The sequence below is a fragment of the Mauremys reevesii genome, linkage group 10, assembly GCF_016161935.1.
Source record: "Mauremys reevesii isolate NIE-2019 linkage group 10, ASM1616193v1, whole genome shotgun sequence".
Lineage (NCBI taxonomy): Eukaryota > Metazoa > Chordata > Testudines > Geoemydidae > Mauremys > Mauremys reevesii.
Window position 1 is genome coordinate 10211782 of NC_052632.1, and position 14833 is coordinate 10226614.

Consider the following 14833-nt stretch of genomic DNA (forward strand, 5'->3'; position numbering starts at 1 on the left):
AAGGACCATCTCTTACAATGTGTTGGTATAGCACTTAGCACAATGGAGTCCTGGTCCATGAAATGGGACTCTGATCCTGACTGGGGGCTTTGAGTGCCCTCATAATAGAAATAAATAATATGACTGGTAAAGGGGATCTCTCAGTTTTCTTTGGCGGGAGAGCATATAGACTGGTGTTTGTGTAATTGGAAATTTGAATAAAAATATCAATACAATGTACTTTTTTAAAAAGAACATTATAAATTGAAAACCAAAATAAATAAAAACTGAATACCTACAGAATAAGATCAGCAATATAATCTTCCAGCTTCACCCCACCAATGCACTTCTATATTGTCCTGGAGTAACCAATTTAAGGGATGAAGGTAAAATTCCATGTCCACGGCCAGGGAGAACTTATCCCCATCATCAAAATTGGCACCCTAGCTGGTTCTCTTGGCGGAGATGTTAGGGTCACCTACATCACTTTACCTTTTAGAAAAAGGATAGAATAGCCCTACCAGTTCCAGCTTCCATCTGGGAATACTCCTATGCAACTTCTACTCCATAGTCCCAGGCAGGCTGAAGCGATTGCCACCACATGATCACTGTACAGCTGGCAGGAAGAGATGAAACTGCTCATTTCCATCTGTGACATTTCTCAGCCAGGAAGAAAGCTACAAGGCATCAAACTGTAGGCTGAGAGGCATCAGTGCGGCCACCTGTTAGAGATACTGATAAAGAGAAAACTTGGTAAAATGTAGAGCTGTGAAGAACTGCTAGGAATAAAATAAACTGATAAAGAGGAAGTGATGGTGCCTTCTTACCACCAACCACCATTTACAGCTCCCATCAGAGGTCAGAACCCAGGAGGACAGAAACAAATACAAGCCTCTATGTGAAACAGATTACAAGAGACACATTGGAGGTGTGGATAGCACAGATCAGCTGCTAGAGGCATAGGACACAATATCTTATACTGTTAAAAATGGTTGGGGAAAATGGAAGTCCATATGGCCCAATTAGCGATGCACAATGCTTTTGCTATAAACCAGAAAATAGCACCTGAAAGGCTGTTGTCATTTCTGGACTTGCAAACATATGTCATTTGCAGCCTTATATTTGTAAGTGCAGGCCTCCCTGACTTTGAGGGGGAAAGTCACAGACTATTGAGTCTGCTACAAGGAAATCACATTTCCCTCCACATAATGGAGTAAATAGCAAGAGTCTGCCAAACCTAGATCCAAAGAGAAGGGGGAAAAATTCTTAGTTGATATAAGCCATCATAGCTCTAGTGACTGGGGGCAGGGGCGAAAGAACAATTTCCAGCAGCTGAGGATCTGCCCCTGGAACTTAGACTAGTGTTCTGGGGAGCTCCATGAAATTGAATCAAATATTTACCAACATAGGTTAAATTTGAATAGGTGCCCAGTTTTGCCCCGAGCAACACATTTGTCAGAGGAAATGAGACTCCAGGAGGTAAGTTCCTCTTTTAATGTGCACGTGTAACTTATAGGAATGGGAACTGTATCAAGCGGAGAATCTATTCCTTGGGTACTTATTTCTTCCAGATTAAAGCAGAATTGTGGCTAATAAATTGTTGAGGTGTGAAGTGGATTTGCACCTCTCACAAGATGTAGCTGGTCCAAGTGCCAGGGTATCACTTTTCCTTTTAATGTTCCATAAAATTTTCACAGGCCTGGCGTTAGGTATAGGTATGAAATGCAAATTTGTTTCACAGTTTTCTTGCTGCCTGCATGGAAGTGAAGTAAGCATATAAAGGACCTGATTTTCAGCCCTGATGTCATTGTATGTGTGTGTGTGTGTGTCCATCTGCTCACCTATGTTGTCCACACAGAACCGCATATGTGTGTGCAAGTCTCCAATGTGTTTATACATGAGGCTAGATGACTGGGCATCCAGCCACATGTCTATGAAATTGTGGAATTTGTGCTCATGCACAGACGTACACCAATGCCATGCCGGGCCTCAGACCAGAGCACTCAGAATCCTGACACTTGCAGAAGAAACTGATGGTTCAGGCAATATTCAGGTCATTCTATTGTGCTGATGATTCTCACAAATCATGATACGTTTCAGAGACAGCATGATTAGTACCCAGGTCACAAGACTGGGACTTGGGATACGTGGATGCTATTCCCAGCTCTGCCACTGCCCTGCTGTATGCCCAGGGTAAATCACTTCATCTCTCTGTGCCTCTGATTCTCCTCCTACCCTTTGCCTGTCTTATCTATTGAGGATGAGATTTTCAAAAGTACCTGAGTGAGTTAAGAGTCAGTGCGGCTTGTGCTCCTAATTCATCCAAGCACTTTTACTCCACTCTTTGTGTGTTACATCTATTTAGATGGCAAGTTCCTTAGTACAAGGATGTGTTTGACTTTGTACAATGCTTAGCACAATGACCATTCTGAGATGGGACCTCTAGGTGCTAGTGTAATACAAATAATACATATATTACTTTTTTTTAAAAAAGTAGTTTATATTTGGGAAGAATTTTATGACCATAATGACAGCTAAGGAATTTAATTCTTCCTGCCTATATGCAGTACTTTATTATTCCATAACATGGACTGTTTTGCCAATATTTATTTTGGTGGTGTGTGTACACTACAGTTTTAAAAAGGGTTAAGATGTCTCATATTATAGCATAATAATGGAGTTACACATTCAAATTCCTTTTATTTTAAAAAACATACAGTAGGAAGAGCTACCCTGAAAAGGCCACTGATTGCTCTAATTTGTTAACCTGACTCTGGAAGTTGCCAATACTTGTGCCTCCTTACTGGTAACACCTAGATTAATAGAAGCAACAAAGAGTCCTGTGGCACCTTATAGACTAACAGATGTATTGGAGCATGAGCTTTCGTGGGTGAATATCCACTTCATCCGTTTAAGGTCTGAAGAGACTATCAGCTCATCTAGTCTGACATGTATAACACAGACCAGAGAATTGCATCATGACTGGAGCATATCCTTCCAGCAAAACATCCACTGTTGATTTGAAGACTTCATAAGATGGAGAATCCACCACTTCCCTTCGTAGTTTGTTCCCTCACTGGTAAAAATTCGTGCCTTATTTCTAATATGCATTTGTCTGGATATAATTCTAGCCATTGGTTCTTATTATGATTGTCTCCACTAGATTAAATACCCCTTAATACCCAGTATTTTCTCCCTGAGAAGGCATATATACCTTCCACACTACATAATGTAGTAAGACGAATTATGCAATTCTGCTGCACCGAGGAACACATTTAGTGCTAACCCAATGCTGGAACATGTATGCTTCAAATGATGGGATTTGATATCCATGTAATTTTTCAATCTATACAGTGATATAGTACTGATATAAATATGTAACCCTTCCTTGAACACCTCTAAACTACTATTCTCTTCAATAATCTCCCACAGGAGTGAATCCCATAGGTTGTTTGCATCTGATGTGGCTTTTTAAACTATTCTTGTCTATCCCTTTTAAATATATGCCCTTATAATTTCTCAGGTTTCCAGCTGTTCTGAACTTGTAGGATATTTTGAAGCGATGTATCCCATCAGCGTTCACCACTATCATGTTACATTGCTCTATTAACTCTCTTCTTTGTTCAGGACTAAATCATTTTAGGCTTCTTAATTTCTATACACAGAATATCAACCCCCCAGCCAAAAAGCCACAAAGCTCTTTCCTATATCGTGTATGTTGTTTTGGGGCTGCAGGGATAAAATGATCAAAACCGAAAGAGTATTTGAAGTGCACGTTCCCATCAAAATGTTTGGGCCAAGTCAGTGGAACGATGCTGATTTACTCCTTCTGATCAGGTCCCAAAATGCCATCAATTTTTTTGGTATTGTTCAAATATCCCAAAGCAGCTTCCTTTCCACCCTTTTTAATTGAGACTTTCTGTTGCTTTTCTTGAGACCAAAGAGGAATGTCCATCCAGTAAGTTTACTGTTAACACTAATAGTGATTTTAATTCAATTTATTTGAAGATAAATATTCTGATATATCCTAAAGTTTTCAGCTTGAGATGCCACAGTTTTGTTTGAATGTAATTCAGATCTAGCATCTTATGTGGTGAGTTCATTCCAGACAAATGGTTAAAAAAATCCAGTGTGTCAGAACTTCAGGCATTGTACACTGGGGAAAGTCACTGGCAGAATGCATACTTCGGAGCATTTTTCCATTATCACATGGGATTCTTAGCCCTGAGATTGTTCTGCTTGAAACACGCATCTCCTTGGAGAATCTGATAAAGATATTGCATAATAGAGAGATCAGATTTCCAGTACTCTTAGGAATGACTTTCACAAGGGTAGGAAGAAACATATTTCCCAAAATGGGAAATAGAAGAAGCCACTCTCAAGAGAAAGAAAAGTTTAAGATTGCAAAAGAAACATCAAGCTGGAATGTTATGGGAGTTATATATCTCTGTAGCAATCAATGTGGTTTGTACAGGATATCAGTGTAAGTGGCTATTGAATTAAGAGGCATCCTTCCCCTGTAATTTACACTACAAATTCAGTGTAAAAAATTCTGATGTTTCATCAGACTAATTCCATTACCTTACTGAGTGATAGAAATTACATTTGTTTTCTTTAGGCTCTAAAATACAGACATAATAAACTAATAGAAAGAAAAGGGGGTGTGGTGGGGAAAAAGTGATACTGATTTTTTTTAGGGATGAGAGAACCCAGAATATTTGGGTTAGGAAATCAGCTGAATATTTAAGAAAGCCAAACTTTTTGAAGTCTATGTTCTGGTTAGACTTCTGTTTGCAGTTCTGGGTTGTATAATTAAAAGAAACATATAGAGAACTCACATGAATTTTAGCTTCTGCCAAAAGATACATTGTTCATGATTGTTCTACTAATTTTTGCTTTAACCCATAAGATACTAATATTTTCCAGTCTGAGAGCCAAACTAATGCTTAGGAAAGGTGTGTGTTTGTGGGTGTACATACATGCATTATGTCTGCCACATCTATCTCCAGTGAGACAATATGAGTAGTTGCTCAGATCTGGTCATTCTTTGAAGCCATGCGTTAAAATCATCACACTTATATAGTACTCAGGTTACTAAAGCATTGAGAAAGAGTAGATTTTTCTATGCAATTGTTATTTAATATCTGTTTGAAGTATTTGAATCTCATTGAAAATGAAATGTATCCCAAATAAACTGTTTTCACTTGTATCTAAATGTTCTTCATATCCATTTAAGTCACTGTCCTTTGTCCATACCAAGAGTGGTTTTTCATGATGAAATACAAGTTTAAGGTTGATCATCCACTGAAGAAAATGAAACACACATCTCAGTCTCTCTTTTTCCTGGTTGTGATACTTTGGGGTTCAACCCAGATCAGCATGGGGGTCTGTCACTCTGGGTACCTTATATGCTATGCTGCAGGGCTCAAGGCCCTGACACCCACAGCCAGGATACAAGCATGCAGGTCATTCCTTGGCTTTCACCACCTGGCTACTTTTTTTCAGGGTGACCCCAACACCTTCCCCATCCCAAATTTCCCCCAAATTGTCTGCCAATGTGAAAATCTGCTGAGGTTCCCAAAACTGGGAGTTACTGTGTGACCTCTCTCAGCCTTGGCAAGTGAGAACTTTGCTACTGCTAAGCTGTGTGGTAACATCCTGATGCATCAGCTTGTCTGCCTTGTCAGTAAACTCTCCAGGACTCTGCCAGTCCACACCTTACCTTGTAGGTAACAAATAGTGAACCCCAACTCCCGAGTTCCCCCAAGACGTGTCCTGCAGTCCTCTCCTGGAACACTCACTGAAGTTCTGAAGTTTATTTCTCCTTTAAAGAGACAATACACCGCATCTCATTAATTTAATTGGGGTTTGACAAACACTCTTATTTCAATCACAGCACTTAATTGATTTGTAGTAAAAGCAAAACAAAGTGTATTTAACAAAAGGACGTAGGAAGGACCAAGTATAAGGAATAAAGATAAAAAGGGTTACAAGCCAATACAAGTAAAAATATGCTTCTAAGACTGAAACTTAATTGCAGCAAGTTACAGTCTGTGCCTGAGCAGGTTTCTCACCTCGACTCAGTTTCCAGCAACTTCAACTCTTGGCTGAAGGGTCCAATGTTCTGTGATTTCAAAAGCTCTGTGCCCTTTAATCCCCCAAGTGACAGACAACTCAAACGTCTTCCCCCATCCCTTTATCACCCCAAAATTCATTGTCTCTGTTTCAAGAGCCAGGAAGGCTTCCTGCTGTTCTTCCCTTCCTGTGACTTTCCCATCCCTTGCTGAATTGTATGTAAATGGGGCTTCCATTGTTTTGCTTCTATAATGCACAATTTACATTGAAGACAGGTAGACAGCTGCTTTCTCTCCCGTCTGGGACAAAACCTGTTTCTCCCTGTGTTTGGTCACAGACTTTAAAGTATAATGTCAGTTAGTATCCATAAGTCCTCACCTAGTGTTAATACATACATTTCACAATGACGTTAATCACCAGTGTAAAAGTGTAAAACACCTTACTTGATTCACTTTTATAATTCAGTAATATTGTAAAGTATCAGGGGGTAGCCATGTTAATCTGTATCCACAAAAACAACAAAGAGTCCAGTGGCACCTTAAAGACTAACAGATTTATTTGGGCATAAGCTTTTGTGGGTAACCCCCCCACTTTTTCAGATGCAGTAATATTGTATACAAACAGATGATTCAATTGCTTATCTTCTGAGAGTCAGACCCCCTGTCTTTATAGCCTAGCAAACCTTTGAAATGTATTCTTTAAGAAGTAAGCCCAGACCAAGATTATCTTTCTGAGAGATGCCATGCTGTCTTCTCCCCTGCTTGTTGGTTTGTTTACCATGTGTTTAGATGTACCTTCATTGTCTCTTCCTGATGATTAGGCTGGTCAGACAAACAAATACACATTCCTTTGTCTAAGGCCGATTGTGCTTATGCATTGCTTGCCAAACACTTTAAGAACATAATTCTAGTACATAACTCTTCGTGGCCACTCCATACATACATATTACACGAGAAAATTAATGATCAGTGCGTTATTAGTTTTACAATGATATATTACATAACTCCTTTTGGATATACATCATGACAACCATGTGTTAGGTGTAATGAGTATGACAGGCCTGACAAGTGTTGCTGACACACAGTAGAGAACCACCCATGGGCCTCTGAGTCACACTGGTAAGTATCTTTTAATTACTAGCAAAAATAATTTAGAGAAATGGTGTAAATTGTCACAGCACCATTGTGATGCTAATTTCCATTATTTGAGGACCTACCACTTGATCATTAAAACAAGAAAAAGGATCATATAAATGCAAGATTTTTTATCTTAATTGGATATAAAATATTTTCTCTGTCTCTAATAGATATCCTTGATTAAATTGCTATTTTAAATACAAATAATATGGTTGTTTTGACTTCTGGCACATGTTTCTTCTGCATAATATTGATTTACTGACCATGTAAAGACACCAATGTCTAATCTTCTGAGTTAACCTGAAAATTTAAGGCACAATCCAATGCCCACTGAAATCAGTGGTAGGCTTTCCATCAGTTTCAATAACAGTTGGGTCAGGTCAATAGTTCTGATGTGTATACAGGCATTTTAAAGAATATGAAATTAAAAATATCCCAGTAGACTAACAGCGTACCTTTCATTCAATCCATTACATGCTTGTTAAAATCCATTTTCAGTGGTTTCTTATCCAAAGCCCATTGAAGTCAACAGCAGTTTTTCCATTGATTCCAGTAGGCTTTGGATCATGCCATCTATCTTTTGTGACCTACTATGTTGTGTTAGCCAGAGTTTCTTATTCACTTGGAGGAGCAATTTACGTCTTTGTATCTGAATAAAGATCTTCATGAACCACCCTTCTCAAGAGGACTAGCCGCCGAAACTTAGTTTTAAGTCATTTTTAAAGGAACAGCAATGGGGGGTTAATGCCCAATAGAAACAAAATCAGCTAAAGAGCTAAAATATGCAGCCTATGTTTTACTAGTAACATTGACCCAGAAATGAGAAATGAATTATGGAATGTTTGCTAATGAGTCATTAATTTCTTTATAATTGTTTCCACATTTGGGAGAGCTCTCTTTCTAAAGCATCTAGAGAACCACTGTGGTCATTGGGAGTTTGGATGAGGCCCATAATATCTGATATGTCCTATCACAACTCCATGTATTAAGGATTTTTTTTGTTTATTGAGTTACATTTATGGACTTATTTTATGGTTCATTTAATTCCCTCCTCCTCCACTACTCTTTAAGGTAAAATACTTAAGAAATGAACAAGGAATCTCTATCTACATCAGATCAGAAAGCAAACTAACCAAAATATAGTCAGAAATGTTAAGTAAGGTCTATTTTAGATCCTCACTCGGGTCTCAGAGAATTGCAAACACTAGTAAACTGTATATCTGTGTAGCTGCATAGCTTTCATGGAGTCAGATGTCCATAACATAGTGTTATTTAAATGCAAATTAAATAAAACTTAAAAAAAATTGCTCCCATTAAAGTGATCTGTTAACGTTTTAAGCCTTTAATGCTTATGGAGCATGACTCTAATTGCATGATTCTGCCACTGGTAGATCTTAAAGAGCTTCTTGATCTTCAGGATATTCACACCTTTGGGATTATTTTTCAGGAAAGGTTTATTTCAACCACAAGAAAGTTGGCAGCAACGGTTGAGTTTTGGCTGTTTATTTTTAACATTCCTGATAAAACCAGAACAAAACAGATCACATTTTTTATCTGACCTGCAAACCAAAAAGTAAAACATATTGCTATGTGGAAGACTTATTCATTTCTCTGATCAGGGACTCTATGCAAAACCTAGGCTTAGTGTTGACATTCAGAAAGACAGCATGAAGGAAACAAGAGAATGAAGCTATCTATGATAGTGGTTTTCAACCTTTTTTTCATTTGGAGATCCCTGAACAAATTCAAATGAAGATGCAGACCCCTTTGGAAATCTTAGACGAAGTCTGCAGACCCCCTGTGGTCCACGGACCATAGACTGAAAACCACTGATCTATGATATTTCTTACTGGGGTGGTATTTCCATGTGGTCCAAGTTTCCTTCCCTAGTGTTGACCCACATGTACTGCATAGCGTCCGTGGTATGTGAAATGGGCCACTTATTTTTTTCGCACTTGCATGGTGCATTACCTTTGCCCATGTCAACAAATAAGAACACTGTAGATCAGGTACCATGATTTTGTATCAGTTTGGGTTAAAAAGCAAAGGGAAGTAAGGGTGAGCATAATGGAATCAAGGCAAAGAGAACTGCAATAGCAATATGATTAAAACAGCAGGCAGTTTGTATAAGGGAATGTTTATGTTCAACTGCATAGAGGGTAAAGCATATGCCCCACTGCGCACACAGAACCAGACATAGCAGCAGTACTTAGAACCTCAAGACTTATCACCTGGCACAATCCCACTGTAGTGAATGTAAGAACTTCTCAGTCTGACCTGTGCACAGCTTGCACACAAGTTACATGGTTGCAGGTGACTACATCTTCCCCCTCCTCTGCCAACTGATGTCACAATGTCAGCAGTGATGACAGAACAGTAGGAAAAAAAGGAGCAACAGTGGCTGGAAAAACAGTTTGTTCTTTGTGCCTTTACAGTAACTGTTTCTCTGTCTTGTGGGTTATGGAGGCTCTTGTCTTGGTAGTTCATGAGAGAAAGTGAGTTTCATCTCCCCTTGCAGCCTTCTGGCCAGTGATATGTTCCCACTCATCATTGGAACCTTCCTGTCCTTCTTCTTTAACATCACTCATGGACCCCCGGTTCATCTAACTCAAAATAACCTTGACAAATTGGAGAATTGTCAACAAGTCAACAAGATGAAATTCAAGAAAGACAAGTGCAAAGAACTTCACCTGTAAAGTAAAAATCAAATGTGTAACTACACAATGGGGAATAATTAGTTAGGTGGTAGTACTATTGAAAAGGATCGGGGGGTGGGGGGTAATAGTGGATCAGAAATTGAATAGGAGTCAACAATGTGATGCAATTGTGAAAAAGGCAAATAACATTCTGAGGTACATTAACAGGAGCATCATATGAAAGACACTGGAGGTAACTGTCTAGCTCTACTCAGCACTGGTTAAGTCTTAGCTGGAATACTGTGTCTATCTAGTTCTGGGTGCCATAATCCAGGAAAAATGTGGATAAAGTGGAGCAAGCCCAGAGGAGAACAACAAAAATGACAAAAGGCTTAGAAAACTTGGCCTATGGGGAAAGGTTAAAAAGACTGGGCCTGTTTTCTTGTAGAGAAAAGACAGCTGAGGGAGGACCTGATGACAGTCTTCAACTATGTTAAGGGCTGTTATAGAGGATGGTGGTCAATTGTTCTCCATGTCCACTAGAGCAGTGGTTCTCAAACTAGGGCCACCGCTTGTTCAGGGAAAGCCCCGCGTGGGCTGGGTCAGTTTGTTTACCTGCTGGCTGTTGCAGCCGCAGGTTCGGCCGATCGCAGCTCCCAGAGGCTGCTGTTCACCACTCCAGGCCAATGGGAGCTGCGGGAAGTGGCGGCCAGTACGTCCCTTGGCCTGCGCCGCTTCCTGCAGCTCCCATTGGCCTGGAGCGGTGAACTGTGGCCTCTGGGAGCTGCGATCAGCCAAACCTGCAGACGTGGCAGATAAACAAACCGCACTAGAGGTAGGACAAGAAGTAATGGGCTTAATCTGCAGGAAGGGAGATTTAGAAGAGTTATTAGGGAAAACGTTCCCACTATTAGATCAGTTAAGTTCTGCAATAGATTTCCAAGGCAGGTTGTGGGCTACCCGTCATTGGAGGTTTTTAAGAACAAATTGGACAAACACCTGTCAGGGATGGTCTACATTCACATGGTCCTGCCTCAGTGCAGGGTCTGAACTTGCTGGTCTCTTGAGGACTCTTCTAGCCCTACATTTATCTGATTCTATGATTTCCAAATGAAGTTACGCATCAAAGGAATTCTTCTCTCCAAATTCAGCATCTTCCTCTGTAGTTATTCTGCCCTATACTTTGTTTCTGACAAATACCTACATGACTGTCTTGTTCAAATGATAAATTACCCTTACATGTATGGGCAGCAGTTCTCTGAAGTATGAAGGTAGAACTGTCTATCTGTGAGATGCTCAGTACTGAACAAATTATACTTTGGCTGTGCATCCTGACTCTTCACTGCCATGTCTGATTATTGACCTTGATAATTGGTGCCTCTTCTAGAGAAATAATATTATTTTCTTTGCTGAACATAGATTAACCTCTCCTGGGTTTCTTTCTTTCTTTTGTGATGAATGTCTTTGATGCTATGACAAAACAGAAGAAAGTCCTCTGGGAAAGATCAGAGATGTGTTCTCCTTGTAACATGGTATAGTACTAATAAAAGTGAAGCTTATTAAGAATTTCACACTCTGGAAAAGAAACAGTTCTCATGCTATGCAAGGCCTGATGCAAAAGCCACTTGGAGACAATGCCAAGACTGTTGTTGACTTCAATGAGCTTTAGATCATCCCTCTTTGAGTACTGGCCTCATAAGTACTCCGCTCACACGAGTGCAGACCTCCAGGAACATAAGACACTAAGGGTATATCTACACTACCCACTGGATCAGCGTGCAGAGATCGATCTGGTGGGGATGGATTTATCACTTTAGTCTAGACATGTTAAATTGACCCCCGAGTGCTCTCCCATCGACTCCTGTACTCCAGCGCCGCGAGAGGCGCAGGTAGAGTCGACGGGGGACCGACAGCAGTCAACTCACCACAGTGAAGACACCACAGTAAGTTGATCTAAGTACATTGACTTCAGCTACGTTATTCACGTAGCTGAAGTTGTGTAACTTAGATCGATCCCCTCCCCCCACAGTGTAGACCAGGGCAAAGACCATAACACAACACAAGAGATGTTCGGAAGCTCAGGAGGCCACAGCAAGAAGATATAATGATAATCAATGTGAAATTTAGTTAGTGTCAGATACTGGAAAAAATCAGTTCCAAGGCTGGGTACTTATATAGAAGTATTTCAAATTAAACATTGGAAAGGAGACACTTAATTTTTGTCTGACTGGCTCAAACAGCATACTTCCCACTAAGAGTCACAAGGAATAGGCTTAATCCATCATGGAATCATGAGGAACAATATAACTTCAACCATGTGACAAGTCTCAACTAATCCATCTCCATCACTGGGAAATACTGCATTTGGATTATTGATCTGTATGATAGAAGAAGGGGAAATTAATGTAAAATATGATGGCATTTTTACTAATAAAAATACTGGGGAAAAATGGCATTTTCATGGAAACACCACAAACCTGAAAAAGGGGACATTCTGAGTGCTTTTCATCTTGAACTGAATGTGTTGTATGCTTCTAGTGACAAGACTTCTTACTTATAAGTGTCACATATAGTTAGAAAGATCACTGGAGGGATTGAGATGGTAGTTTTGCAGGAGGAAAATGTGCCAGTTTTTGCTGGTGATATTGGTGAAAATTGGACCTGCTTCACAAATTGTCCCAGAAAAACGTTACAAAGCACAAGCAGGGAATTACACACACTCTAGCCATTACAGGGTTTAAATGGATGATATTTTCCTCTCCAATAAATTTAAAAAGTCACTGAACTGTGGAATTTCTCTTCATCCTATTACCTCCGGCTTCGTCCAGAAGAGCCACCCTCTTTGTGTCTACAAACCATCTAAAAGTCGACACTCTACTGATCTACTCAACTGAATAATTCTAGTAATGCAGTAATTTCCTTCAAACATTCTTATTGGTTTTATGTCCCTATCTTGGGGTTGCTGGCCCCTTTGAGGGGAGTCCAGGGCCAGTCTGCCCATGACAAGTTAATTTAAAGGGAGAGAGTCTATCTAGGCAGCTCACTGACTAAGGAATATCTGGGCCTAATAAAAGGCCATCAAAGCTCAGTTATAGGGAGTGGCTGAGAGAGAGACAATTTCTCCTAAGAGAGGAACTCCAGAGTCCACAGACTCCAAGAAGGAAGGCTGTGTCACACTTATGCCCAAGGGGAGAGACTTTATTTCAAATTTATTTTAGGATTTAATTAAGTAGAGTCCCCACAGGGGAATTTTGTTTTACGGAGTTCTTAAGGGGCCCTGAGGAAAAGGGAAACTGAGGCAGAGAGTGCCTACAGTCCCATGCTAGGTCAGCATGGGGCACCATAGGGTAGACAAGTCCCTCTTAGCTTTTAACATACAGTTTTTTAAAAATGAACTGTGCGTGTGAGAATAAAATTTTGCTTATCACTGTCAAAGAGTAGCTATTGCACTGGGTAGAGTCAAAGCACTGCATAAAAGCATTTCAAACTTCATTGCAAGTTTTCCCTCCTTCCCCATTACACCATGACCGATGTCCATCAATCCTTATTTGCAACATCACCTGCTGTTCCAATACAAGGCTTCTCCTGAACAGAAACTGGAGCAAAGAACAGAAAAAAAATGTTTGTCATTGAACTGAACTGAGAAGAAGGAAGAGGAGAATGATAAGATCATAGCCTGCAGCACTTTGTTTATGAGAACATCCTTCCAGTGATATATGTCTGCACCAGGTGAAAGGATTGTGTCACTCCTAACATATTTTAAATGCCGGGGCTGTCATGCAAGAAGACAATGATTAACAAGTTTAAACAAAATGTGGTGTCCATGTAGTCAGTGTTATTTTTTTTAAAGGTTTGCACTTGGTAGTATTGTGTGATAAAATTGTGTTGTGGTCCTCTCAAATGGAACCTCGTCTCATACAACCTTAAGCTTAATAACCTAGTTTGGACTGTAGGTGAATCAATAATGTTGCACATATGCCCATACGTATCTGCCACAGGTTTTTCAGTTTGTCTATCTTATATGGCCCTGTTGTGGTGTGAAGACTCAGCGGCATGGTGCCTCCTGCTGGTTGTCTCGAGAATTAGCTCTTTCCAGCCCGGAGCGCCCTCTGCAGGCCAGTAGCTTGCCTGCTGCTGGCCCTGTGTCCCTCCCAAACCCCGGTGCCCTTTGTCCAGGAGTTCTGCCCACCACAGTACCCCCTGGGTCTGGATCTCCCCTCCCAGGGGAACCCCCAACCCTCTAAACCCACCTTGCCTCAGTGGCTACTGCCAGTCATCATCTAGCCCCCGCTCCCTGGGGCCGACTGCAGTCTGTAAACCACTCATCATTGGCAAGGGAGTTAGGAACTGCTGCCTTTGCCTATCTCTGGGCTGCCTCTCTGCAGCCCCAGTACCTATTTGGCCCTTTCAGTAAGGCCTGCAGCCTGGGGTTTTTCCTGGCTGGAGCTCCCCAGCTCCGTCTGCCCTTCCCCTGCACTGCTCCACCTCAGGTACCCTGCTCAGCTCCCAGGCAGCCAGGTCATTTTCTCTCAAGAAGCTAGAGAGAGTGTGTGTTTTAGCTTCTGGCCCACTGCCCTCTTATAAGAGCCAGCTGGGCCCTGATTAAGCTGGCCACAGCTGTGGCTGCTTTCCCCATCAGCCTACCTTTTCCCCACTGCAGCCCTCTCCAGGGCTGCTTTAACCCCTTCAGGGCCGGAGCAGGGTGACCACCCCGCTACAGGCCCCAATTACCATAATACTTGAGTTTGTCAAATCTGTAATGTATTTATCCTCACAATACTCCCATGATATTGGGAAGTGCTATTATCCCCATTTAACAGATGGGCAACCAAGACATCGGAAAGAGATTAAGCAACTTGCCCAAGGTCACACAAGAAGTCTGTGATAGTGCTAGGAATTGAACCCAGGTCTTCAGCTATCACTAGCTGGACCATCCTTCCTGTCCCTTGTCTACATCACCTTCCTAGATAGCGCCTCCATTGCTATTTCACAGAAAGGGATGGAGAG

General features: G+C 40.9%; 1 protein-coding gene across 2 annotated transcripts in view; it reads right to left on the bottom strand.

Annotated features, from left to right (window-relative positions):
* The window catches only part of NR2F2 (nuclear receptor subfamily 2 group F member 2), a 103134-nt gene that overhangs the window by 43101 nt on the left and 45200 nt on the right, over window positions 1–14833 (bottom strand). For both annotated transcript variants that reach the window (XM_039490470.1, XM_039490471.1), the window contains 2 exons: window positions 5702–5803; window positions 501–713 (listed from right to left, as the gene is read on the bottom strand). The gene's annotated coding sequence lies outside the window, so the exon portion shown is untranslated. The remainder of the gene's footprint in view (window positions 1–500; window positions 714–5701; window positions 5804–14833) is intronic.